Here is a 26081-nt window from a genome sequence, read left to right as displayed (position 1 = left end):
CATATACATCTGGTCACCAGGAGTCTTCTCTTGAGTGACGGATAACATCTGGGAAGTCTGTAGCTATCACAGAATACATGGGCCCTATCTGCTCCTCCCTCCCCTTATACACACTCACTGTTTTCCCTTCTCCCTTTGCGTTATTCGGTTCATCCATGAATGTATCCCTCCGTTATTGATTTCCCATTAACCCCTTCCAATCTGGGAGGATCTAGGCGGATTGACGCGTAAACACCCATTTCATTGATTAGCCATGCGTCAATCATTTTAAATTCTCATTTTGACTTCTAGTTTAGCTCTGTCTACTTGTTTAATATATTACTTCCTCTCACAGGCCTGTGGTGTATTGGTCTCAATGCTTTTGTCGCCACTATTTATTTAACCTTTGCTCATGAGCGCAGTGGCTCAACACATCTGATGCACATGCCCTAACCCGCAGGCTATGGCTCTGATGGGCCTTTTTTTATACGTTTAAATATTCCTTTGCTTTTCATATGTTGTGTGATGCCCCAAGTTTTCTCTGTTAAATATTACATACTCTTGCCTTCTCATTGATTTCTCTCTGTTTTTTTTTCTCCACCTCCTTTCCCATCTCTCTCCACCCCTCCTGCTGTTTCTGACAAGTGCTTGCTAATGCTCAAGTAGCACAGTGCCTCTAGGTCACACATGTAGACGTGCATCAGAACTAAAGACACGTAGTGTTCCCATTTGAATTGACAATTCCCTGACAGAACGTCTATGATCATCCAATGGGCTGAGCGGTTCTCTGACATCCATCTTGATAAAGTGCTGCATGGGCCTTAACTTGGGCAAAGATGGAAAGTGAGCCATTGTGTTAGCCTATAATATGTGGCATAAGAATAGACTTGCATGCAGACTCTTGTTTTCTATGAGGTTTTAAATCAAGGGTCTGTCAGCTACATATACTCCTGTGTCATTTTCTATGAACGAAAGTATTGTCCGTGTGTGGAAGTGGGTGGAAATGCGTGCATTTCAGCTTTTTCATGTATGTAAAGTGGGGTCTAATCTTTCTTTCTTTCTTTCTTTCTTTCTTTCTTTCTTTCTTTCTTTCTTTCTTTCTTTCTTTCTATTTAAAAATAATAATAATAACAATAATTTGCGACATCGAACAAATAAATAAATTGAACAAAATTCCATTGAAGCAAAGGCTTTAAAATTATGTTGGAGAATGTGATGATCAGGTTTTATACAATCTCGTGGATTTCATGCAGCTCGAGAGCTGGGAAATTCCAACCCGATGTCATGGCAATTTGTACTTATTTTACGAGTTGCCCAATTCGTATGAATTCGTACGAATTACCTACCCCTGACCCCGCCCCTAAACTTACCTGTCACTGGGGTTTAGACAAATCGTACGAGTGAGGTCGTACGAATTCGTATGAATTAGCCACCTCGTAAAATACGTACGAATTGGTCATGAGATAGTGTTGGAAATTCTGAAATTCATGACCAAATTTTTTTTTAATCTTTTATGCTGATGACATAATATGTCATATTATAAAAAGAAAAGAAAAATTATGTAATTTGTAAAAATGTAAAATTCATCCCACGGTATATGACCGTGCAGGAGTGTTAGTGGAAAGCAGCAGTTGCATGTGTCTGACAGAGTGTAGTGTATGTTTTGCTCGTGTATTTATTCCCGTTCAGAGTATTTGCGTGAGATCGAATGCGCGTGTTCGTGCTTTTCTGTTTTTCTGGAAAGCACACGAGAGAGAAAAAGTGAGACGTAGAGAGCAAGAATATTTTATTGAGGCATGCCGCGCCTGTACCGGTCCAGCCGTCTGATGTACAAAGAGAGCCCAGAAGAAGGAGGTTCACAGCTGTTTGTAGACTATACGCACAGGAAAGGTCAATGTTGTAATGTGGCACGTTTCTGTAACGCGTTTTCATTTCTCCCCTTTCCAAAGCGCTCCCTTCAGTAGCACTGGTGCATTTAAATGACTGTTCTTGCCCGGAGAAGAATGGTTCAAGGCAAGCATAACCCCATTGTATTCTTTGATAAACTCTGTAAAATGCACAGTATAAGCTGAGGGAAGCAGCATGGTTTAAGGGCACAATTGCCGTGCAAATTTACCATGGAAAGTTCCGCCACCCTTCCTCTGCCGAAGTGAGAGAGGAAAAGAGAAGGATCGAGAGAGAAGAGTCTGACTGTTATCTGTAGATGCAGGGCAGAGAAGATTGTCTTTGTGTTTGTCATCTCGCTATGGGGGCTCAGCTGTAAAGGAACAATAGTGCTCTAATCCCAGCTCTGATGCCAGATTAATATTCAAGCCCACCAAAATATTAATTCCAGCCAAGAGCAGCGCATGCAAAATAATGTCAAAACACTCAAACAAATAAAGACAACAACGAATCGAGAACACACAAAGAAAACTATCCGGCTTGCTTCGGCGGTGTCCGCACACACACACACATCTCCGCATAGAATTCGTCGTTAATCTTCATAATAATTTTGTTTTCAAAGCAGACTATTTGAGGTGTGCTATGTTGTTTTTCGCAGATTGTCTCTACTTAGCCAGGGGTTTTATTCTAGGATTTGAATATTTACAATTTGAAATAATGGAGGTTGTAAAAATAAACCCTGCTTTATGCTCTGTAATCCACAAGGCTCGAAATTGCCTCCCAACTTCAAAGACAGACCTGGAGTTGTCGGCCTTTAATATGATTTGATACAAAACTGTTGCAGCCACAGAAAGTGTCCGTTATCTAATTTTTGGTCAATGTTATCAGTGGCATCTAGCCGCATTGTGGGTGGAAGACCCTGTTTACACCTGGTGTTAAGATGAGTTTTGGTCGATCGGATCACAAGTAGGCGAGGGAGACACATTCCCTTTACACCTGGTGTTTTAATCAGTCTCTTTTGTGCACTTTCAATCACTTCTGTCCTGATTTCTTTGAGGGAAGGGTCTAAGGGCGGGAAAATGTAGGGTTTTTTCCCCACAAAACTTTCGATCTAATGGACGAATTTAAAAGCTCACGTAATTTACATATGAACGTCCCCCGAGAAGACGGAAAAAGCTTTCCATCAGCTTTCGTTTGACACCTGCAAGACCAGCCAAACGCTGTGAGTGTGTGTTAGAAATCAGGAATGGTGAGAGAACATTGGTCTTGGTACGTTTTTCTTCTTCAAACTAAACTTCCAAGTTTAAATCCCGTCTGGCTTGAGCGCTTCCCAAAATGTTTAAGCATTAGTTCAGTAGATGGAGAGTAGCCGGTCTTTTATAACCGTTCGAATGCATTCGACCACATGAGTGTTTTCGACTACCTCTGGAAGTGGACAAGCTCAAAACGCTTTAGACCCCGTTTACACCTGTATTTAGCGTCGTCCACTTGTGATCCGAACGACCAAAACGCATCTTAATACCAGGTTTAAACAGAGGCGAAGTGTATCAACGACCCTGTGCTCCCAATGGTGGCGTGAAGGTGGCAGATCCAGGGCTTTTCAGTCAACGATAGCTGGCAGCGAGGTGATTTTTATGGGTTGAGATGTGTCAAAAGAGTCTTGAAGGTTCCCTCTAGTGTCTGACAGGTTAAAACGTGCACTGGCCGGGAGAAGGTGACAGGTGAAGAGTTTTAGTCACCATCATAGCTTGATGAACAATGATGCACTGCCTCTTTTTTTCTTTGGCATGAGGGCAAGAACAGGCCAGTGAAGCAGAGCTGAGTGATCGGCGTTCAGCAGGGGTTGTCTGGATTGCATGGCTCTAGGTGTTAATGAAGTGTTTGAGGTCCTCTCCTGCTTTAGTATAGGTGCGATCCTTTGTCAGTTAAAGCTCGGTCAGCACGCACACACACACACACATACGCGTGTCTCTCAGTCACTAATCCAACAGCAGGGGATGGGTTGTGCTCTGGCCGACAGTGAGATCTTCTGCACAATGATAAGGTCTAATGTGATCTGGGCTAGTTAGATTAATCTCTCACACATGGCACTAAATATGAAGGGTCAGCTTATTTTAATCCTCAAATCTCCCCCACACAGACACATGGACCACTGTCTCACAAACTTCACCAATAATCTCACTCTTAATTCCTTATCTTAAGCCTTTATCTGCCTTTCAAACCAACCAAAGAGTGTTTTCAAATGTGTTTTTGATGGGCTTTTCATGGTGCACCAAAAAGATGATAAAAAGACTTTGCTCACAAAAACAGAAAAATGTACACAGTTGCTGTTTTCTTGGCCACCTGATTTTTATTATTATGATTATTTATGTTTTTAATGTACCAAAATCTTTTAGTTCAGGATCTCAAAGCTGTATTAGACCTGTGGTTTCAAACAGGTTTTATTTCAGGATCCAGATTTTTACATCAAATGGTCATAGTCCTAAAATTGTTTATTTTGCTTTTTTTTTATTTTATTTTTTTTATTATTTTTGAGGACGTCACACATACGATCAATCTGAGGATCAACATAATTTGTGTCTAGTTTCTATCATTACAAATGAACAGTACTAAACAATTTTTTTTGTAGCAAAGTAAACAAAAATGTAATTAAACATAATATTAAGTAAAAGTCATATAAATATCTTCCAAGTGAACCCATAATTAATGCAGTCTGTTAGTTTTTTTTATTTTTTATTTTTTTTGCATTGTTCATGATTTTTTAAGATGTTTCATAACCTACCCAAGTTAGCATCTACCTAATTTGTCTATTTTATATCAAGTTACAAATGAATTTGTGGCAAAACACAGTCGAATTTGAACACATTGCCTTTAACATTAACAATAAAAGAAATGTGGAGCATGTAGTCCCTTTACATTTTTATTTGCTAATCTACTGTAAATGCTTTTAGTTGTATTTTGCATTGCAACCCAGTTTTGGGCTGATCATGAACCTTTATTTGGAGAACATTATTGGAAGTCATTTTAGGAAGTAAGGGTGTAACTACATATTGAACATTTTATTATAAAAATACGTCATTAAAAAACTGACAAAGACTGTCCACTATTCTAAACGTCTCTGGTGGTTAGAGTCCTGATAACACCCAGCCCACAAAACATTATGTGTTTAGTATTATATATTTGTTTTAACATTAATAGGGTGCCATTGATATTTCCATGTCTATCTGTGAAGAAGTTATGCGTGATCCAGCTTTCTCTCAAGCACCCTCAAATAAACCATCACGTGGGTCTTCGGGATCGCATCGCTCATATCTCTTTAAACTGTTGTTGATATCCAACCACTGACATGTGACATGTCCTTTAAAGGGAATATCATGAGGGATGTGTCCAAATGTAATTGTCCCATTTTCCTTCTGGGGCTTATTTTGGGGCTGTTTTGCTCTTTGTTGCGCTGATTGATTTGTTCCATAACCGATTTAAATTCACACACAACAAAGATAAGAAAGTGCCCAGCTTTTGAGGGAAGTCAAGACAAATTGAGGTCAAAACTTCATTTTGATGCAGTGTCTGAGATACTCTTGGATTCAGGTAGACCACTGGGATTACTGTCTAAAACGGGTTATTGTTTAAAAAAAAGAAAAAAAAAAGAAAAAGTCTCTGTTAATTTGTTGTTTTGAAAACCTGTTTTCCTGTCTGGAAGTGTGTCATATGTAGACAGATGCAAGAATATTTATTCAGACACTGAGATTGTATTAGGATGTTATTGTTTACTTCGTTACCCCCTCACGAACACACACTTTTCCAATGGTACAGTTTTCTGCCAAAATCCAACCAACACAAATCAATTTGAACAAAGATCGCCCTATTCTGTAGCCTTAATTAGAAGAAAATTGTAAACAGACGCACGCCTTTCTTAAGGGATTATCCATACTTTATGACAGAGCGTTTGAAGTCAGGAAGCTTTCTGAATCAGCATTGCTCAAGTGGGACTCTTATAGGACATTGTTGTCTTCAATTATTTTCCCCTTTTATACGTGTCTGTATGAAGCCAGGATATCATCTATTATTTAGAGATGCAATCGTTTCTGTTTATCAGGTCTTTTTTTTTTTTTTTTTTTAAAGAAGGGGGTTATCTGTATGCATCACTTTTTTGATTAAACGGAACAAAGCGTAATAAAGCAAGAAGGGTTGAAAATGGCTGCTCGTCTCTCCTGCTCCGCAGATTCCCGACCTTTATTGTCATTTAATGCAACAATGCTGAGCGAGAAAGAGATCTGAAGAGCAGCTGGCACTATGCTACGCTAACACACAGGGAAACACAAGTTCGGTTACACAAATACACACACGTTTGTACTGAAACTTTCTCAGAAGCGCTCTCCTGCACACTATTGAAGCCGGGTCTGCACAGGAAGCTGACATCTACTTAATCTTGCAAACAGTTTAGGCTTATGAGAGTATCTAACACTGATTTGTTCAGGTGCTGATTACTGCTGTGTCCCTTTAAATAAACTGGTTTCAAAGGGATGTAATTTCCTGGAATTTAATTGGACATTAGATTTTGGTGTTTATAAGAAAAAAGAAAAAAGAAGATTTTATCATTTACTCACCCTCATGCCATTCTAAACCTGTGTGACTGGAACACAAAGGGAGAAATTCAGAATAGTGTACTAGTCACTCTATTCCACACAACTGAATGTAGTGGCATGCAGTGGTGTTCTGAAATGATGAGGCAATTCCTGAGAGATTTTTTTTTTTTTTTTTATCAAATGTAAATTAATGTCCCAGTTACACTTAATGTCACATTTTCCTGGTTAATTTAGGATTTAGGTGGTCTGTTAAAACTAAATGGGCTCAGGGTAGGCAAGAGAGACGTGGCGTCCTGCTTTACCTTTTTATTTTTTTATTTTTTTTTTTGGTACAGTGCAGTCCATATGCCATGTTCCAATGCTTTGGTGACAAATATACCATTATTCACCAATAATCATCCATTCCAATGGGCTGTTAACCACTGCAACTGGATCACTGGATCACTGGATCACTGGGATCACAGTTTCAGTATCTGATCTGTCTGATTTTCAGACTGGTTTTATGAACTGGATTGAAAATACTTAACTTTTGTGTTCCATAGAAGACAGAAAGTCTTAAATAAGTAATGCCAGAATGATCAAACATTTCAATTTTAATTTTAAGACTTTACTGCGCGGTCACATTTACCATTGCTCTGTGAAATTTTGCGGGTGAAATTCAGTCATTTCAAAAGGAATCCATGTGATTGTGAATTTCATGAGGACAAAAGAGATCCCCATGCAGACTTTGCATCGGGTTAAGTTGGTCATGCAAATTCACTGCATTGACATACAGAAACCTCCTTGATTTGAAAGTGACTGTTGTGAGTTGTGCTTCATATATCGTGAAATTATTAAGAAATCGATTAGAAACTATTCGCAAATGTGACAACACCTTTAAAGTAAACCAAGTTTCTCAATTATCTGAGTCATTTTCGTAAGCAAGAAACCTTTCTCTGTGTTCTCTCCAGTCGCAGACACATCCATTGGTGCCTAACTGTCCTTTAGAGACTCTGCTATTGGTGATTAGTGTGGCCTTGACATAAACGACTGGATCAATACGTGATGCAAGCAGTCGGCCAAGGTCACTGCCCCTGCTGTACGATGACCTGGCTGGGCTCGGTCAACCACTGCCTGATAAATTCAGGGTGACTGACCTTTGCTGACCTAGGCAGTGCATGTCGGACTGACCAGAGAGACTTGGGCTATGGTATCAGGTCTTTGGGCTGCTTCTATAATGAAGTGTTCAGTATTGCCTTCCTGTCAGTCAGTAATTAAAGGAAGAGATATGAAGCCTAAGATAGGTGTTGAATGGACAAGCAGGCCATTGGCTACAGAATAGCAATGAACAGGCAGTGGAGCAGTAAAGTGACATGTAAACTACTCTGATATGGACTGCTAATGGCTGCCTGGAAGATGGATTAGATGCACCGCCTGAGAGTGCTGTGCGCAAACATGCACAGATCTTTAAATCTATATGATGAGTACCCAACGTCTAAATAATTTACCAAGAAATGTAACAATTAAAATATTTTTTTATTTAATTTAAAGAACCTTTAAGAAACTTAAGACTTGCCAAGTACATTTTTTTTCTCTAATTTAATAGAAATTGTATTGTATTTATATTGTGACTTTATATCTCACAATTCGGAGAGAAAAAAAGTCCGAATTGCGAGATATAAAGTCGCAATTGCGAGAAAAAAGTCGGTATTGCGATATCTCGCAATTCTGACTTTATTTCTTGCAATTTTGAGTTTACATCACGCAATTCTGACTTTTTTTTTTTTACTTGCAAATGCAAGTTGATATCTTGCAATTCCTACTTTATAACTTGCAATTGTGTGTTATAAAGTCAGAATTGCGTGATATAAACGTGCAATTCTGAGAAGAAAAAAAAGTCTGAATCGTGAGATAATATCTTTTAAATTGTTTTATGCCGTGGTGGAAACAAGTTTCCATAGATTAGACCTGGTCATGCGGTACACAACTATTTACTGTAGGGCTTTCCCACTGCAGGTGAGGGGAATCCTGGGAATCCCGGCTTCCCAGTCATCCATGCAGCCAGCTGCCACCACCTGAAACCTTGCACATTCCTCTGTCCACTAACTATTTAGTTGTCAGTGATTTGGTTAAGTGGAATTGACTTTTATCTTCACTGTGCTGTGGGGCTGCCACTGGCGATACACATTCCCCCATCCCTCAGCCGCCTGTCTGCTCTCAGCCCCTGTGTCACATCTAGCACATTGCTATTGGCAGCCGAGGAGCGGCTGATCAATAGCCCAGGTCAGGGATGGCCCGCGGCCCTGCTGCGCTGCAGGCTGGGGTATTGATCCAGATCCACTCCGTTCCGCTGCTCCGCCCAGCGTAAGGCCACAGTCTGCCCAGTGCAGAAGGTGCGAATGGGGAGGTATGGCCCGAGAGAGCACTGCATAGGTGCTTTTCAGGATGCATGCGTTTACAACACACCCATGCGATTGAACTGCTCTAGAAACATTTAAGGCCAGATTTACTTAACAGGGCAAATTTGCGTCTGAGCGCTATTGGACAACACTAGCCAATGGGAGTGGAAAGTTCTGCTGATGACGCGCACAATAAAGATACAGACACAGCCGGATAATTTCCATAATGACCAACGCAATCTGCCAAGAGCAGCGCAAATTAGCGTCTGGTTTAAGACGTGCTTTTTTTTTGGGTGGTAAATAATTGCGCAAATACCTGTGCAAATTGACTAGCGCAAACTTTAGTAAATCAGCTTGCACGTTTCATGTAAAAACTGGTTAACCTAGTTTAACCAGTACAGTACAATCGTTTTTCTTATTGCAGTCAGGCCTTTATCAAGTATCAATATTGATCACTTGTTTGTATGTGTAGAACTATATGTAGAGCGTAATTTCTGTAATGCTAGCATCAGCCAATGTTTTTAAAACTCCCATCTGTCATTGGCCAGATAGCCAGGCCGCCAAAGATATATATATATAATATAAGAATAAAGAAAGGGAAAAAAGACCAGAATTTAGACTAGAATGACTAGAGTTTGCACATAATATTTTTGTTTTAAAATATTTACACATTCAATCTTAATTGTACACCTAATGTGTTGCAAAAAGCTCTGTTAATGTTTCTTGTCACATTCCGATAAAATGTACATGAATCGCATAAATATATTTCAACAAGGCAACAAAGTTTGTGGTTTGCATCACTGGTTGTATTACTTTTCTATCATAAAACAATTATGAATATTAAATGTTTGGCTACTTACATCTTACCTCACTCTTTCGCCATTAAAACTGATGCATCATGTTTGAACTGTACAGCCCACTTTCTCATCCTTTTAAATCTTTTTGACATTGACTATCAATGTTAGACCACTGAGGCAGACTAACATTTTGTCATCCAAACAACAAACAGAGCAGTGCCTAATGAAGTGCAGCAGAGTAGCATCAAAAATTTAAAATACTGAGGGGAACAGTTTGGCAATTTCTAATTATCGGCAGGGACTGGTCCCCCTCTATGCCTAAAGAGGTTACGGCCCTGGCGCAGAGAGACCAGACGTAGGCCGGCGTCGAAAAAGTTTAGACCTCCGCACTCCATCCATTTATCATCAATCTCGGAATACCCGTCGCACCTCCTCCTCCGTCCCCTCACAAGTGTGCCTGCCTCGACTGCTTGTTTTTGTTGCAGTTTTAAGTGCTTCTCCCTGGAGCTCCTCATCAACAACTTAATAAGAGCTCTTGGGAACAATTAAACAGCATCTTTAACCCTGCTCTATCCACAGAGGTAAAAATAATCATAAAAATGTTGCCAAATAGAAGCGACTCCAGGGGGACCGTTCAGAAATCACAGTCTGTCTCCTTCTCTGTCCTTTATTCCCTCAACTGAAGCCCAAGCAGCACAGGCGAGAGCTGTCAGAGCCATAGCCTATGATAGACACATTTACTCGGCTTTCTATCCCAGCCCCATGTGGCGTTCCCTTTTGCTTTTCCCTCCTCCTTTTTTCTCTTTCAATGTTGGAACTGACATGTGAATAAATATGTACTGTCTAAGTGGCTTTGTTGTTGTGTATGAGAGATCTTCCGCAGAGTGCACAATTATGCATGTTATTACAGGAATATGTCTTGTTCTGGTTATGGGGGAAATTAAGTTTCTCCGGAAATTTCGTTTTTTTTTTTTTTTTTTTTTTTCTTCTTCTTTTATGGAGAGACAGAGCCTCTAATGCCACGAGAGGAAAAATTACTCAAAGAAATGCATTTATTACTTAATATAATCTGGAAAATCATAAGGTTTTGTCCTGCAGCAGTAATAAAAATAATTATATATTAATTTTCTGTTCTCTAAAACAGCTTATTACAGAATTCAAAAGACTTGATAGAAGCCATATTGTTCTGTGTCCTCCCCTCCTGAAAGAGATTTAGCCGGCTCTTTCTCAGGGGGAACGAGCACGCAAAGCGAAAAATCTGCACTCACTTACGGAGCATAACTAACAATGGCCTCACCTCCTCTCGGCTCTGCTTTATAAAAGGCAAAGTGTGTGTTTATACGTCTGTGTTAGAATCTATTAAATCTGTTCCTTGTTTCATCCTTTGTTCAGTTGCATGAAAGAACTTTTGCTGTGAATGCTAATAGCTTGTTTTTATTTCTTATCCCTAGGTGGCGCTATCACTCCGAAAGGATTTTCCACAGACTGTGGATGCTTCAAACCAAATCTCAAAACTTGGTCTCATAGCTTTGAAAAAAAGAAAAAGAAACGGGAAATACCTGGAATTATAAGACTACATCATCCCAAGCCCTTGCCAAGGGACTTACTAGTAGTGCCCAGGCACTGGATCTGAAAGCTTTACATTCTTCTTTACTTTTGAATAAACCAACAGACCAAAAAACAAAAGAAGACGACCTGATAGCTTTAGCACTAGCGATAGATTGCTGCCATCCGCCTGCCATTGCACCAAACCTGCTGTGACCGCAAGGGTTGTGACCTTTCTGGCGCCCACTTCAAACGGACACTTGAAAAGAAGGACGCGGTCAGAGAGGGCTTCCGAGCGGTGGCGACTGAAACCAAAAACCCCATCAGGTAAGGCTGTGAAGTCACTTCTCTTCCTGCTGGCAACACCCCCAAAGCTCCTCGGGGGCTTTTGAAGCCCAGTCGGCCCCCCTGTGTTCACGCCCACATAGGCTGCTTCTCCTCCATGCTGGGCCTACAGGAGAGCCCACTGTAGATAAAGGCTTCCCGGTTTGAAGACTCAATCACATGTCTGCTGCTGTAGGATTAGAGGGAATGTGTGCTGATTGAATTTGTTTGGCTCAAAGATGCTTAGGTGCAAAGAAGGTGATTGATTGATTGATTGATTGATTGATTGATTGATTGATTGATTGATTGATTGATTGATTGATTGATTGATTGATTGATTGATTGATTGAAAGTCAACATCATTGGCACTTGCATATTTGCATATTCAACTACACAATGCAAGTTAGGTTGTGCTACAGGAATATTCCAAATTCAAACTCTGTCATTAATTACTCGCCCTCATTTCATTCCAAACCTTTAAGACTTTCGTTCATCTTCGGAACACAAATGAAGATCTTTTTGATGAAATCTGAAAGCTTTCTGTCCCTCCATTGACAAACTACCACTTTAACGCTTCAAAAAGTTCATAAAGAGTTTGTAAAACTAATCCAAATGAATTGGTTTAATCCACATTTTCTGAAGAGACTCGTTCGGTTTATATAATGAACAGATTAGACTTTAGGCTTTTATTCACATATAAACTTGTGTCAGCGAACAAACAGAAGCTCAATCGAATCTGAGAAAATGTAAATACTCACTGTTACTCATACAAGACAACGTATATGCTAATATGATTTTAGTGTGAACAAATTGCTTACTTATTCTCTATTTTACAACTTCATTAAATGACTAAAATGATGAGAAAAACTCAGCTCAAATAATACACAAGTCTTGACATAACAATTCATGTTTTTTTTACTTTCACATTTCTGCATACTTCCATTGAAAATACCTCAGTGTAACTTTTTTTTGGAAGAGTTGAAATTACTTTTTGTGCTTATCAACATATTACCCCGAATGCTGTCGATTGAGCTTAACTTGTATTAACCCAGAATCTATTCATTTAATACTTGCTCTTAGAATGAGAGTAATTTTGTTGCACGTCAATGATGGGAGATGCACTATGAACAAATTTCTCACCTTGAATCTGAATATTTTGCCACACGAATTTAATTTTTAATGTTCCTCTGACCATTTCACCTATATTATGCATTGTAGTAGTTGCCTTATGGAGCTTTTTTCTGTCTGATCTGACCCTTAAAATGACTTTCATTGGTGTCTTTGGTGATTATTAAATGATTTCTTTGATTTGAATAAAACCAGTTGATTTAATGTCACCACATGGAGTACATTTTAAGTTTATTCTATAAAAATTGTACAGTGTAGTTACGCTGTCTAGCATATTCTTGTGTAAATGTTAAGCAGTGATATTTTTGTTTCGCTAACATGATAGACATACATGCTCTTTAGCTGTTCAAAATGATGGTATTCGCTGCTCTCTGTGTAACCCTGAATGCAAGTAAATAGTGTTTATATAATTAAGCATTTAAAAAGAAAACAGACGGGCAAGGAGGCAAGACACTCTGGGAATCAGCCAGGTTCCAAAAAGAGAGCAGGGCCTTTGTTTGAAAAGTTCAAAGTAATTTTGCCAAATTTAGGTCATTTGATATTAGTACACAGTGGGGAGCTGTCATTTGTGGGGAAAGAGAAAGCAAATAAATAAATAACCTAACAGATGGAGCACTAAAGCTTTTCGTGCATCTTGCTCGTTTGTTATTTTTTGCTTAAATCAAACAAAAAAAAATGCAACACTTTAATGCATTAAGCAAAAAAAATCCATCTCTGCTAAACTAATTAGCGACTCCGAAATGGGCTCTTGCGAAGGGCTACGTCAAAGGTACAGGGTCTGAGGGGTCAGGCACGCTCACAACAGGACGAATGTAAGTCAGCAGAAGTCATAAGCGGTGAACGCCCCCGTCAGGAGAGCCAATTCCCCCCTCCCTCCTCCTCTTCACCCGCCTTTTTCCCCTTCATCCGAGAGCGCTAATGGAACAGTGCTCTTAGCCCAGGGCTCCGGCACCAGACCCCGCTCTGCATGAGGGATGTACTGCACTGCGGCCGGGGTCGCTCCCTTTGTGCCGGCCCTCCTTGGCCTCGCGGTAAAAAGAGCCATGCATGATTTCATACATGAAAGATATATGTAATTGGACAGCAGCAATGCCTATACGCCATATTTACAATTCTAAACAGAGGATGGGAGAAGCAATTCCCTTTATCTCTCTTGGTCATAGACTCTTTCTCTGCAAGGAACGAATTTCTGCATATCGCAGAGCCCACAAAAAAATACATGAAATGCAGATTATCACACTTCTTATTTACTTTCATTATGGATGAGTTGAATGTGTCATTTTGACACAGCCCGGCTCCTGTCTCTTGCCCGGCTAGATCTGTGAGACAAAAATAGAGGAATAATTCCCGCTGGCCTCGCTGTACTGACTAATATTGTGGCGGTGTTGCCGTCGTCCAGTTTCTGAAAGGGACGTCCCGATGCTTTGTTTATCCGCGGAGAGATAGCGAATGCATTTGTGTGTTTGTGGCCCTCATAATGCATCTCTAATAATGCAGTATAATAATAGTGTTTCAGTTATTTCGTAAGGCTAAATTGATCATTTTAATGCTTTTGATTGGCTGGGGAACATATACTGTGTGTAATTTATTATTTTTATTTGTAAAGGTTTACGCTCTGTATAGCTGGACTTCATGCGGCATTGAATTTTCTGTGTGATGTTGTGTGTTGGGGACACACACACAGTCGTGTTGTTTGGTGGCCTGTTTTTAGGCAGAGTCCCTCCTGGAGTGTTAATGTAGTGCCAAGTTAAACACCTCTCTTGTTAATTGTCCTAACGAGCTCATGCTTTGCCCGTGAACGGCTTTTTTAATGGCTTGTTTTATGGGCGTGTGGAGCTCCAAGGCCAGACGGGGTCTCCGTCGACCCTTACGGGGCAGCATTCATGTGTTACTGGCCGTGATGCACAGCTTGCCCCCCTTTTGACGTCAACCCCTACCCCCACACAATTTTGCAGAAGCCCACCTGCCTCCGCGTCCTGGAGGTCACAGGGACGGGGGAAATGGCAGGGTTAAGCACCGTGCAACTATGTTCCAGCCGCTGTGGTCACTTGCAATTATACCCCAGCTACATCAACCACAAGACTAGTTGCAGGTTTTAGGCTTTGGCAGGATTTTCTGGTCCATGTTGTTCCACTTGGCCTTTTCCTCGTTCCTTAATTACTCGTATTACCTTTTCTCTTATTCTTATATTGTTGTACATTAAATTTGTGAATTAGGATACTGAACACAATATGTATATTTCAGAATAGATTTTTTTTTTTTTTTTTTTTTTTTTTTTACAAATTTTTTTTTCATTATGGTCAACATAATCACTTTAATAGTTATTAATGCATTGTTTTACATTTGCATAAAACATACATTTCAGACCATCTTAAACTATATTTATTGTTATCTGGGTAACACTTTATAATAAGGTTTCATTAGTTAACGTCAGTTAACTACAATAAACTGCACTTCTGCAGCATTTATTAAGCTTTGTTCATGTTAATTTCAACATTTACTAATACATTATTAAAATCAAAAGTTGTATTTGTAAACATTAGTTAATGCACTAACAATGAACAGCTGTTTTTTATTAACTAACGTTAACAAAGATTAACAAATACAGTAATAAATGTATTTCTCGTCGTTAGTACATACATCAACTAATGTTAACTAATGAAACCTTATTGTAAAGTGTTACCATTATCTGAATAAATTATTCATATTACATTCAGAAATGCATTGCAAATTGTTTGTTACAATACTGTAGACATTTGTTTTGTCTGCATTTCATGTTTTGTCACTTTTCTGTTTATTCAGACTTCACACATAATTTTCGTCTTCAGGATGTTTCACTGAATTATTTAACTATATATTTAATTTACATATTTAAGTATTTTACACATAATTAAATGATGTCTTAATGACTTTTTAGATGTTTGACTGGTAACTGTTTATGTTTAAATATAATAATTGTGAGGCTTTAAAATCCAACACACACACACACACACACACACACACACACACACACAATACAAGGCTGCATGGAAGAATTTGTTCCTGGGTTTGTTCTTTCATTTGTCTTTGAAAAGATTTGTCAACAAAATGTCATCTGTCTAATTTTTAAGCTAACTATTCGTGGCATTTGGGTCATGAAATCACTGTATTTCTCGGTTGGAGACTCGGGGTCTTCTCTTTGAGATGAAATGATTTCCTGAGCAAAGCTTTGCACATAATCCTGCCATAGCTGTCAGATGATGGAAGTGGGGAAGGATTTACACGGTGACCCTTGGCGGGAGCCCTACATCGCTGTTGCCCTTCAGTGTCTTCTGCTTCCATCTGCTATACATGAAACTTGTTTGGGGACTGTGGACATATAAGCCTATATATTAAGCTTTGCTTTAACAAACCATATTTTTTCTGTAAATATGTGTATTCTCTTATTTTATGGACAGGACAGTCAGGTGGCCATATTTGTTTATCATGATTATTATATGTTCATATGTGAATTGTTAAATTGAATGGGTAGCAATGTAGTGAAAACGCATATTGTCGGAGGTGCAGGCCTGAAATATGCAGATTGCGCGCTTTACTCGGTCTATATTGAATGATGATATCGAGATGCGTGGAAAGTATTTTTCTTGATTCCTGAGATTTATGTTTGTGTTATTCTCTTACCTGCACAAAGATAAAATGGAGGTTGCAGAGAATCGGCGGTATGAGGATGAGCTGGTTTTGCAGTTGTAGCTCCTCTGGACGCAGACTTGCTCCAGGCTGCTTTTCTTTCTGATTGTTGCACGACCGTGAACAGAGACATTTGCTCTGCTTAACCGCGCAGACAGTGAATATGATCCGTTCCTAGATTTTTAAAGGTTTGTTTGAATGTGCTTTTGCTGTTTTATGAAGATAATACGCTTACTGAGAAACATAAATGACTGTATGTAGCCTATATGTGTGGGCATGTTTCTTCTCAGAGCTCGTGTCTTATATCGACAAAACAAATGATGATAGAATTTTGCCAACAAAATGCCCAGGTAGATTTTGGATTAAAGTAATAATAGATACAACGATCGGTGACACACACACACACACACACACACACACACACACACACACACACACACACACACACACACACAGACAGACAGAGAGGCAGATGCACGCAGGTGTTTTATATTCAATTGACACATTCATATGTTCGGCTTTTCACTGTAATTTTAAGGGCTATAATAGGCTAAATTATTTTTATTTTTAAATATTTTCCAAACATATATACATCTGGACCGTTTATGCTTCTGAGCAGGTCTCGAATGAAACCGAGCCTAACACACCATTTTACCGGTCTGTATGCAAATATAACGTACTGATTTTAAATATCTTGTGTAGAGATTCGTTGTTTTGTTTTATTTTTGGGGGTTTTTTTATTGCATAATTTATTTAGCGACAATTAGAGTTCAAATATGTTAATTCTGTTTTCGAATTACACGTTTTGGGGGCAGTATTATGTAACTTTAACGATCTAAATTAGTATTAGAATGTAATGTAAGGGTAAATATTTATTAATTTGAAGAGAAAAATATATGCATAATTAATTAATTAATTACTCAATCAAAAAGTTGGTGCGAATTGTTTTTTAGAGAAGGACAAGATATGACCTAATTTTTTTGTATATATATTGTAACTTTGATTAATTAGTATTTATGATTGTAAATTAACTTTTTTTTTAAAAATATATAATTAAGATGATAAATTGTCCTTTCTTATGTGGGTTATTTAAAATGTTCGTCCTACCATCTACCCAAAACAAGAAACTATGTATTACCAGGAACGTTCTCCTTAATTAATTAGTTAATTAATTTGAAGTGATGCTTCTTAAAATCAATTTAAAAACGCATGTTGTTTTTATTTTTATTTTTTATTTGCAGACATTGCGGTATACAAAACATACAGATGATGTGTAACAGCACAAAACAAAAAGACACGAACATATTTAGCCACGTACAGCCCTATATTGTATTCATGAGCACAATCGTTGAAATATCCAAATATTAGTGAGTATAAAGTGCGTTTTGACACAGTAAAAGCAATATATATATATTTATTTTATTTTATTAATTTACCCCCGCATATCAGACATTTTGCGTTAATTAAGAGCGTCCACCTCTCTCATACTGGACATATTTGTTCCACATTTTATATAAGTGCTTTATAGTATCAGATTGTAGTCTATCTGTAAAACATCATTCTCATTACAAGAGTATGTATTTATTGACAGTACATAATTGGTTTTAATAGTTCATTTAAATGTTTATAGTTCAGAAACGGTAGCATTTAGGAATAAGTACTTCGATTAAACATTCTACATCACACAATAATATAACCATGTAAATAAAACCGCGTATTATTCAAACATTATACAGTGACATTTGAAATAAGAGATGGCATGTTTTCATGTGTAAAAATAACGATGCTTGTTCTGTTTGTCTTTAATGTGATGATAATTAAGACATTCCTTTGACGCGCATCATATTTGGTTCACTCACCTGCTTATCATATCTGCGAGCTGATTTATATCATAATAAGACCAATGTCGTTTTATCTATGTGAAGTATGATGTTACACAGTCATAAAATAATTTTGCAGTAAGTGCAATATTATTTATTCTGTCTCACAGCGTTTATTTATTTATACAGTGCGGTTGTTTTCTGCATTATTATTATTTATGATTTCCATCATATCAGATTTTTTGTTTATCTGCTTTAAAATTGCCCCCAAAAACTCGAACACACACAAAAAAAGCTCTCCGGTCGCGCGCGCCACACTCCTTTCAGGAGAGCTTCGTGCGTAAAGTTAGATGTTTGATGATGGTGGATAAAATTTGAAGCAAGGAATCTCATTTGCAATCAGACATTAACTTTATGCATATGTGTGCTTGATTTGACGCAGTCCGGTGACATAGGACAGGTATAGATCAGCGGATGATGGCAGATAGGGAACATATATCCCTGACAAGGCAGGTTCATGTGGTGTGTGAGCCCCTTGGCCAGAGTGAACATAAGAGGGCGCTGCCATTGCACCTGGTAACACGTCCTGCCCCATGCCGTCACCCGCGGCTTCAGGCCGGACAATGCTCTTGTGCAGTCAATGCCTCTGAGTCCCAGTGTGTGATTCTGACCATCCATGCGCCACAACTCTCACCTGCTCTGCTGCAGACAGTGCATGCGCCCGTTGGAGGGCCCATTCCCCAAAAGCCTCTGCTGTTGACTGGTGACTAAGTTAAAGTTGCATTTAGTTAACCATGCAGAAAAATGTTAATTAAGCGCGATGTTCTGTCATTAGGGACGCATGAAGATGAAAAAAACCTTTGATAGCTCTATGCGAATTCGACTTGAACTTGCTTGCATTTTAATGGCAGTGACAAAATTTCCTTTTCAGTATATATTTAACCTGGACTAAAATGTTCTTCGCCTTTTGTTCACGTTACGCGGCTCTTGTAGGCAGCTGTCTTTATTTCTTTTCATTTCCTCACTGCTCTTTATTATTCAATTGTGGCACGCGTGGTCCATGAGGTTTTTGAAATAGGCCTACTAAAAAAATGCATGCACGCACATTTTTTTATTTTTTTATTTTTTTTTACAATTTTATTTTATTATTAACATTTTTGTCTTTAGCATGTTGTTTTCATCATAAATAAAATGGCAACGGATTGCGATTTTGTTACTGCAGTTTAGAGTTCATATGTGGAATTCATTGTTTGCACGGCGATGGGCCGAAGTTTACGCACACATCTCTAGTCAGATCAATCAGCATGTTCACCATGAGGGGTTGGTCATGCATATTTAGTTGTCTGTTCAGTCATTCCCAGTCATATTTAGGACAGAGCATTCGCGATTGATTGGACCTAACAGATAAGAAACACATTTAGCCTATATTAAAAGAGCATGCAATGACGATTATGTGTGTATCTGTTGAGGAAAACGAAGCTAAGCTGATATTTGCGTCCATAAATTCGGCTATCAAGCGCCAGACAGGACCACACTGCATATTCAAATATGCTTAGATTGGGCATGGCAGGTTACAAAGCGACAGACAAGCTCTGATTCTGTCCCTTTTCACGCGCCGGCCTCTTATTATCTCACTGCCCCTCGAACTGTTCACGCACTCTATTTTCCATTCATTCATTTTTACAATCCCTCTTCCCCAAGAGAGCAGGCACACCACCAATCCTGAAGATTCTCTCAAGGCAAAATCTGTACGCATATCAAACACATCGACGTTTTATTTTGTAACTTTTCATTTGTCACTTCTGTTTTTCCTCGCACGTGTCGGAAGTTAGTTTCTGCGAATGTGCAGTCCTGCTTAATATTGCACATATGCAATGCACGCGTCAGCAATAATAAAATATATGCTTTTAAAACTATAACCTACATTTAAGCGTGCATACACACACGGACACCCACGCGCTATCCACGCACACACAGCACTGCCACGTCTATTACACGAAAAAGTGTTTAATATTGCTATTGTTTGTATATTGCATCGATAGCCGTTTGTGATAATGCTTCAGTATGTGCAATGGGTTTCATAGAGGCAATAGGTGTGTTTCCTTGAAAACCCCAAAGCGAAGAGTTCCATGCTCTCCAACACATTCAGAATGATATTACATGAGATTGAAATAAAATAAAATACAATGCTTATTATATTCTAAATATTTATTCAAACACAACATTGTACTGCAATGTTATTACATTGACATATGACATTTCCTGTGGTGATTATTGTTAGCATTATTATCCTATATGGCATGTTGTATGACCACTTCAATGTTTTATACTTAAATAATATACACACATCAATCAATTAGAATTGTACAGCACACAATACACATTTATTAGTGTTATTTCAGATACAGGCTATATTGTAGCCTATAATGCTATCACGGAATTTGTCACCATGCATTCTGAAAAAAAAAATCGGCAAAACACATTGTCTAAATTTCGTTGTGCAACCGAGAGAGAGAGAGAGAGAGAGAGAGAGAGAGAGAGAGAGAGAGAGAGAGAGAGAGAGAGAGAGAGAGAGAGAGAGAGAGAGAGAGAGAGAGAGAGAGAGAGAGAGAGAGAGAGAGAGAGAGAGAACACAAATAAAAAGTTATAGCCTATCTGATCATTTTCCAATAAACATTATGTAATCGATAAAAGCAGGTTAGTTGTATTTGGCAGGATAAGGGCCCCTTAGAGTTGTCAATAGTGAAAGTAGTCATTGAGAGAGAGAGAGAGGAATTGTCATTTCTTTAGTGAGAATCAACAATAGAATTATCATGAGAAAGGACACTGCCCAGGACTCAAAGGTCGGAATCGGGATACACGCTTTTGATTCGGGAAGAGGGCGTCTTAAGTGACCACCAAGAGTAGGAGAATTGTTTTGGGGCAAAGTGAAAAAAGCAAACCTGTGGAGAAACCCACCGATCTATACTACAGTTGTTACTATTGATCAAATGTCACCTCTTTGAATGCACGCGCTTGAAAGTTACACTACTTATCGAGAATTATAAAAATAACAAAAATAACAAAAACAGCATGTAACGCGTATCGTGTCATTTTATGCCGCTGCCTGTTTAAGGAACGATTTACATGGTATTGAAATGTAGAACTAAATAAACATTACGTATTTTCAAATGCCATTCTCTTTAGATTGTAATAACATATTAAAAACAACACGTTGAGCTGTTTAGAGTAATGTTACATAAAGTAACTAAATTACAGGACTAAAACTGTTTATTAAAGAACTTGTGATTTTTACATTGCACTCTCTCTCTATCTCTCTCTCTCTCTCTCTCTCTCTCTTCACCTACTGTGTGTTACTGAGAGAGAGAGAGAGAGAGAGGAGAGGAAGAGGGGAACAGAAACAGAGAATTTCATATATTAAGATTTTTCATATGCCTAAAATCTATACAGTGCTTTTTGGCTCAACTTTCTATCGAGTCTACTCCTAAAGATAATATCTGAAGAAGCATCTCTTATCATGTACTGCTCGTCTCAAAGTCAATAAATTAAAGCATGTAACCTACATTGCGTTTGACTCTAACAGGAATTATTTCAATTCGTCCAGAAAAGGTAAAAAGAGGGAAGTGGTTGATTTTGTACTGTCTAGCTTTTGCAGTATTTCCTCGCATTCGGTTGCAATGTCTTGATTCCTCCTCGTGCACTCATCTCAAGATCTAGCATGATGGGACACAGGCTGTATATTCAGATGTTATTACGATATATAAAAGTCAAACTTAATTTATTGCACTTAAAATGACAATACTTTATAACGATGTTACACGTGTTATGTTACATGCATGTGTTGCTAACCATTAATTAGCAGTCTATATTTACTTCAGAAAATAAAAACACCAAAAATGCAGATATAATCCAAATGGTTAACGTGCATGCAAAAATAATCACATTTAAGATTGCGCAGTGTTTTAATAGTTCCTGGATGTTTCTATACAGAAATTCAGAGGTTCAGCCCCACAATCAGATTATAATTTTTTTTTTTTAAATAGAGCTGATTATTTTTCTCAACTATTTGTCAATACATACAGAGTTTATGCAAAATGCGTATTGTTACAAGCCTGTATGCCTTTTAAAAGTAGCCTGCTATTTTCGGCATGTTTTAAGTTTGTTGTTCACAATACAGCAGATAGCCTATAGCCTACACTAAAATGTACCAATGTATTTTGCTTATTTAACATTTGCAATGACTAAGAGAGTTGCGTTTTATTAGTGTCCACATAAAGCCGCCTTTGTTTCACTTTAGCTTATTCAAAAAAAAAAAAAAAAAAAAAAAAAATTCTAAACAGTGTTAATCCTGTCATGAGATGATTTTCTTAAATAAGAGGCAATTGAAAGTGTGACGAACTTGTCGGTGTTTGTAAGCGCTCTAAACATCGCGTATTCGAGGTTAAAACTGCGCTATTTTATTTCATAAACATACACGTTTTGATTTCTAAATCTAAACTAGCGCGTCTCGCGAGCAAATAACACTGTGCAGCAGGGGCTGCGCGCGCGCCTATCCACTATTAACTTTCAGTGTCTTCCTTCTCATCCAACTCTTACTTTGTGCTGTACTTAATTCCATATTTTCAATTCCCGATCACTACTTTCCTCTTTCTCGTTCTCCATCTATCCCTCCATCCCTCCCTCCCTGCTCTATCTCCCTCCTCCCTCTCTCTCTCCTCGGCTCTCTGCTGAATCTTATTGATCCAGAAGGTGGCTAATTAGCCCTTCCCGTCGTGCCTGTGTAATGAAGCACATGCGCACTGAATTAATCACAGCCATTTTTTGCAGGAAACTAATTAGCAGGAATAAAGATCCAAAGAGTTTTTTTCTTTTCAATCATCAGATCTCACTTTCACCTCTTCCTCTCTCCCTCTAACACAAGACTCATCGCCTGCTTTGCATCCAAATTATTTTTATATTGCCTTTACAACTAATACTCCGGGTTTTTACTCTCCGCAACAACAATGATCTTTCTTTTACCATCATCCTAAACGCAAACTGACCAAAAGGGACTGCCTTGATGGGATCTTTAGCCAAAGCGTCTCAATACTGGATTAAAAAGCAAGGATCTCAAAGCGGCAGCCAAACATTGTAAGTTGTAACTTTGCTTTCTCTTTCTTTCTGTCTCTCTCTTAGCGTTACGATTATATTTAGTTTCAATAACAGACTATAGCGATGGCTTTCGGGATTTCGCCGTATCAGCCCCGGCTTTGCCTTTTCTCCTAGCAGGATAAAGAACAGGCGATCGCAAGTTATTTTCATGCAAGTTCCTTTTATTTGCTGCCGTTTATTAGTATCGTTACCTGTGTTTACATCTGGCTTCGTCCTCGCTCTTCTCATGTCTGGAAGAAAAGAAAAGGGCAAGACAGCGATTCCTTTTTCCAAACAGTTGGATTTAAAACACACTTCTGCATGTTCATGTATTCACACGGGTCACAAAAGGACCGAATAGTGTCAAGAAAGAGGTTTTTGAGAGGGTGTCGATGTACGAGGGTGGTGAGAGAGTAGCGGGAGCTCTGCGCGATCGTAGCCGGGAGAGGAGCGTCTTAGTCCAGCCTGCGAGTCCGTCCGCGTCCGCTGAGCGGGAAGCGTCGCCCGCTTTTTCCATTTTTACACCGATATGCCCGTTCGTCCTTTACTTTCATTTCCTCCCTCATTTAGCGAGCAGAAATCCTCAATATTGCGCCCATCGATACTTTTTCGAGTCCCTTCTAGTGTGGATTTCTCCGCCCTTTGCTTTGCTGTGCATTTCAGTTCCTCTACTTTTCGCTTCTGTCACTTTCACCGTCTTTTCTCGTTTTATTTTTCATTCCAAGCGACGTTAAAGTTGTTCTTTGCTGCTTCCCAGTCGGAGTCACATGCAAATCGATAGGCATGTGTGTGAAGTGTGTGTGAGTGTTTAGGGGAGTGTGTTTGGTATAGACGGAGCCCCGGGTCTCAGGAGCGGATCAACCGGAGCTCAGAGCCCGAAGAGCCGCGCGACACACACAGCGATTACGGCGAATGACTTAAAACGAGAAACCCACTCATACGGCGTGAATTTGTAAATCTAAAAATCAAAACAAGGAGATGAAATATAATTTCAACTACAGAGACAACGAGAACGAAATCAGTAGCTATTACATTTTACAACTTGCGTACGTTCTCCTGAGGGAGAAAAAAATCGACGTAAAAAGACTATTCAAATTATGAACATCGCCAAACAACTTCGGGTCGCTTAGCTCGAACTAGCTTAGACTATTGAGGTGAAATTGCCCCACAAATAGCCTAGCTAGACGAGGGGCTCGAATTTTAATAAAGCTAAAACTTAATGAAGACCACAGGTGTAGTATGAATTTTAAAAAAAAATGTGAAAAAAAATTAAATGAGATGGGGACCTCAAAAGTGGCGTGAACGAAGAGCTATTGAGAGATAGATAATCCTTCAAAGGTATACTGACAAGAACAAACTGAAATGTGGATCCATAACAATGATATAATGTAGCCCACAGTGAGACAGAAAACGAGAAAACAGAAGAGATGCAATGGAAGGACAGACAGACCCAGAGCTGACTGACTGTTTGCAAGTTGCTCATGGATGTGCAGGGTTGGGGAAGAAAGAGAGGGGGAGGTTGAGAGACTTGGGGTCAGACGGCAAGAAACAAGGGAGCAGGGGTCACCGAGTGAGTGGAAGAAAGATAAAAAAGAAAGAGAAGGGAAAAACCCAACATTACCAATCCAGCGAAGAGTGGGAAAAGAGTGGGGTGGGTTATGTTTTGGGGTCAAACAATACACAGAGATTGTGGGGGTTAGCAAGACTATAAAAATGCACCTCAAGTTTGACCATCAAAAGAGCAGTCGAAAAGAGAGCGTGTTTGAAAAAGTCCTTAGTTTGAAGTAATTTATTAATTAATTTATTTTTATTTTTGGGGGGGAGAAAGAGAGATAGTGCTCATGAAGGAAGGCATGCATGCAAAAAGAGTTGAGAGGATAGACAGGGTCAAATAGCCACGGGCCATATCGAAGGAATCAGGGAAGAGGTCAGAAAAACACAAATCCCAAGACCTTTTTATCCTTCCCGACGTGTCGTAACAAGAGGAACCAGAAGCTAACGCAGGGACGACACACACTTGTGTAGGTTAAGACTGTGCAGTGTCTGGAAAGTGTAGGTTTATTCAGTTTGGTCTATATATTTATATGTTTTTTTTTTTTTTTTTTTTTTTTTACAACTGAATTGCAGAAATCTGTGTGTGTGAGGGAGAATTGGCAGGCAGAGCCATTGTGTGATTTCGTTATTATATTTTAGTATTTTCCCTTTTCTTAACCGTTTAAAAAGGGGCATAGTGAGCAACCCAGTTTTTCTGTTTATAGGAGAGAGAATGAGGGAGGGATGGAGGGAGGAACAGGAAAGATAAGTCAGGGGTTTAATGTCTCTCGGCTGCCTAGTAGAGGGGGAGCAATAATTACAAGCGTCACACAAAAAATATATATAGTATAATTCAGATGCTGTGTGTGGACTCTCACTCGTTCTAGCTCTCCTTACCCCCCCCCCCCCCCCCCCCCCCTCTCTCTCTCTCTCTCTCTCTCTCTCTCTCTCTCTCTCTGTGCTCTGAGCTCTGGCTTTCACCATGACAAAACAAAGACAGCAGGCAAGGTCTTTGCCATCTCACTCACTCTTCAAAAACTCATGGATAGGCTATTCAGGGCTAATCCTTTTGCGGACAGTGATTTTGATGGCAGTTGACTCATTTGTAGGAAGTCATATTGTTGCAGTATTTGTTGTCTGTCTTGCCTTTTGTGTTTCACATGGTCGTGAAACACTTAAACACGAAGCATTTAGTAACTCGCGTCCATATTCAAGCAGTGTTGTGTGTATGTACTTAACACTGTGTTATTATAGGCTATGAACAGATTTGTGTGCTTGTTGGGCTGCTGTAAGGATAGTCGCTGTGTTACA

The 26081-nt window shown here is 39.0% G+C and overlaps 1 protein-coding gene and 1 long non-coding RNA gene across 3 annotated transcripts in view; one reads left to right on the top strand and one right to left on the bottom strand.

Annotated features, from left to right (window-relative positions):
- Positions 1–19132: 19132 nt before the first annotated feature.
- zfhx3b (zinc finger homeobox 3b) overlaps positions 19133–26081 on the top strand; it is a 150432-nt gene continuing 143483 nt past the window's right edge. For both annotated transcript variants that reach the window (XM_082161297.1, XM_082161294.1), the window contains exon 1: positions 19133–23237. The gene's annotated coding sequence lies outside the window, so the exon portion shown is untranslated. The remainder of the gene's footprint in view (positions 23238–26081) is intronic.
- On the bottom strand, positions 22412–26075 carry LOC309492393. Its single transcript, XR_014203527.1, has 2 exons — positions 23450–26075; positions 22412–23368 (listed from the first exon to the last, which is right to left on the bottom strand). It is a non-coding gene; the product is annotated as an uncharacterized lncRNA (long non-coding RNA).

This window comes from Leuciscus leuciscus, assembly GCF_965113295.1.
Source record: "Leuciscus leuciscus genome assembly, chromosome: 2".
In the NCBI taxonomy this organism is placed as follows: domain Eukaryota; kingdom Metazoa; phylum Chordata; class Actinopteri; order Cypriniformes; family Leuciscidae; genus Leuciscus; species Leuciscus leuciscus.
Note: the sequence above shows the minus strand (reverse complement) of the source record. Positions and strands in the feature narration are given on the sequence as shown.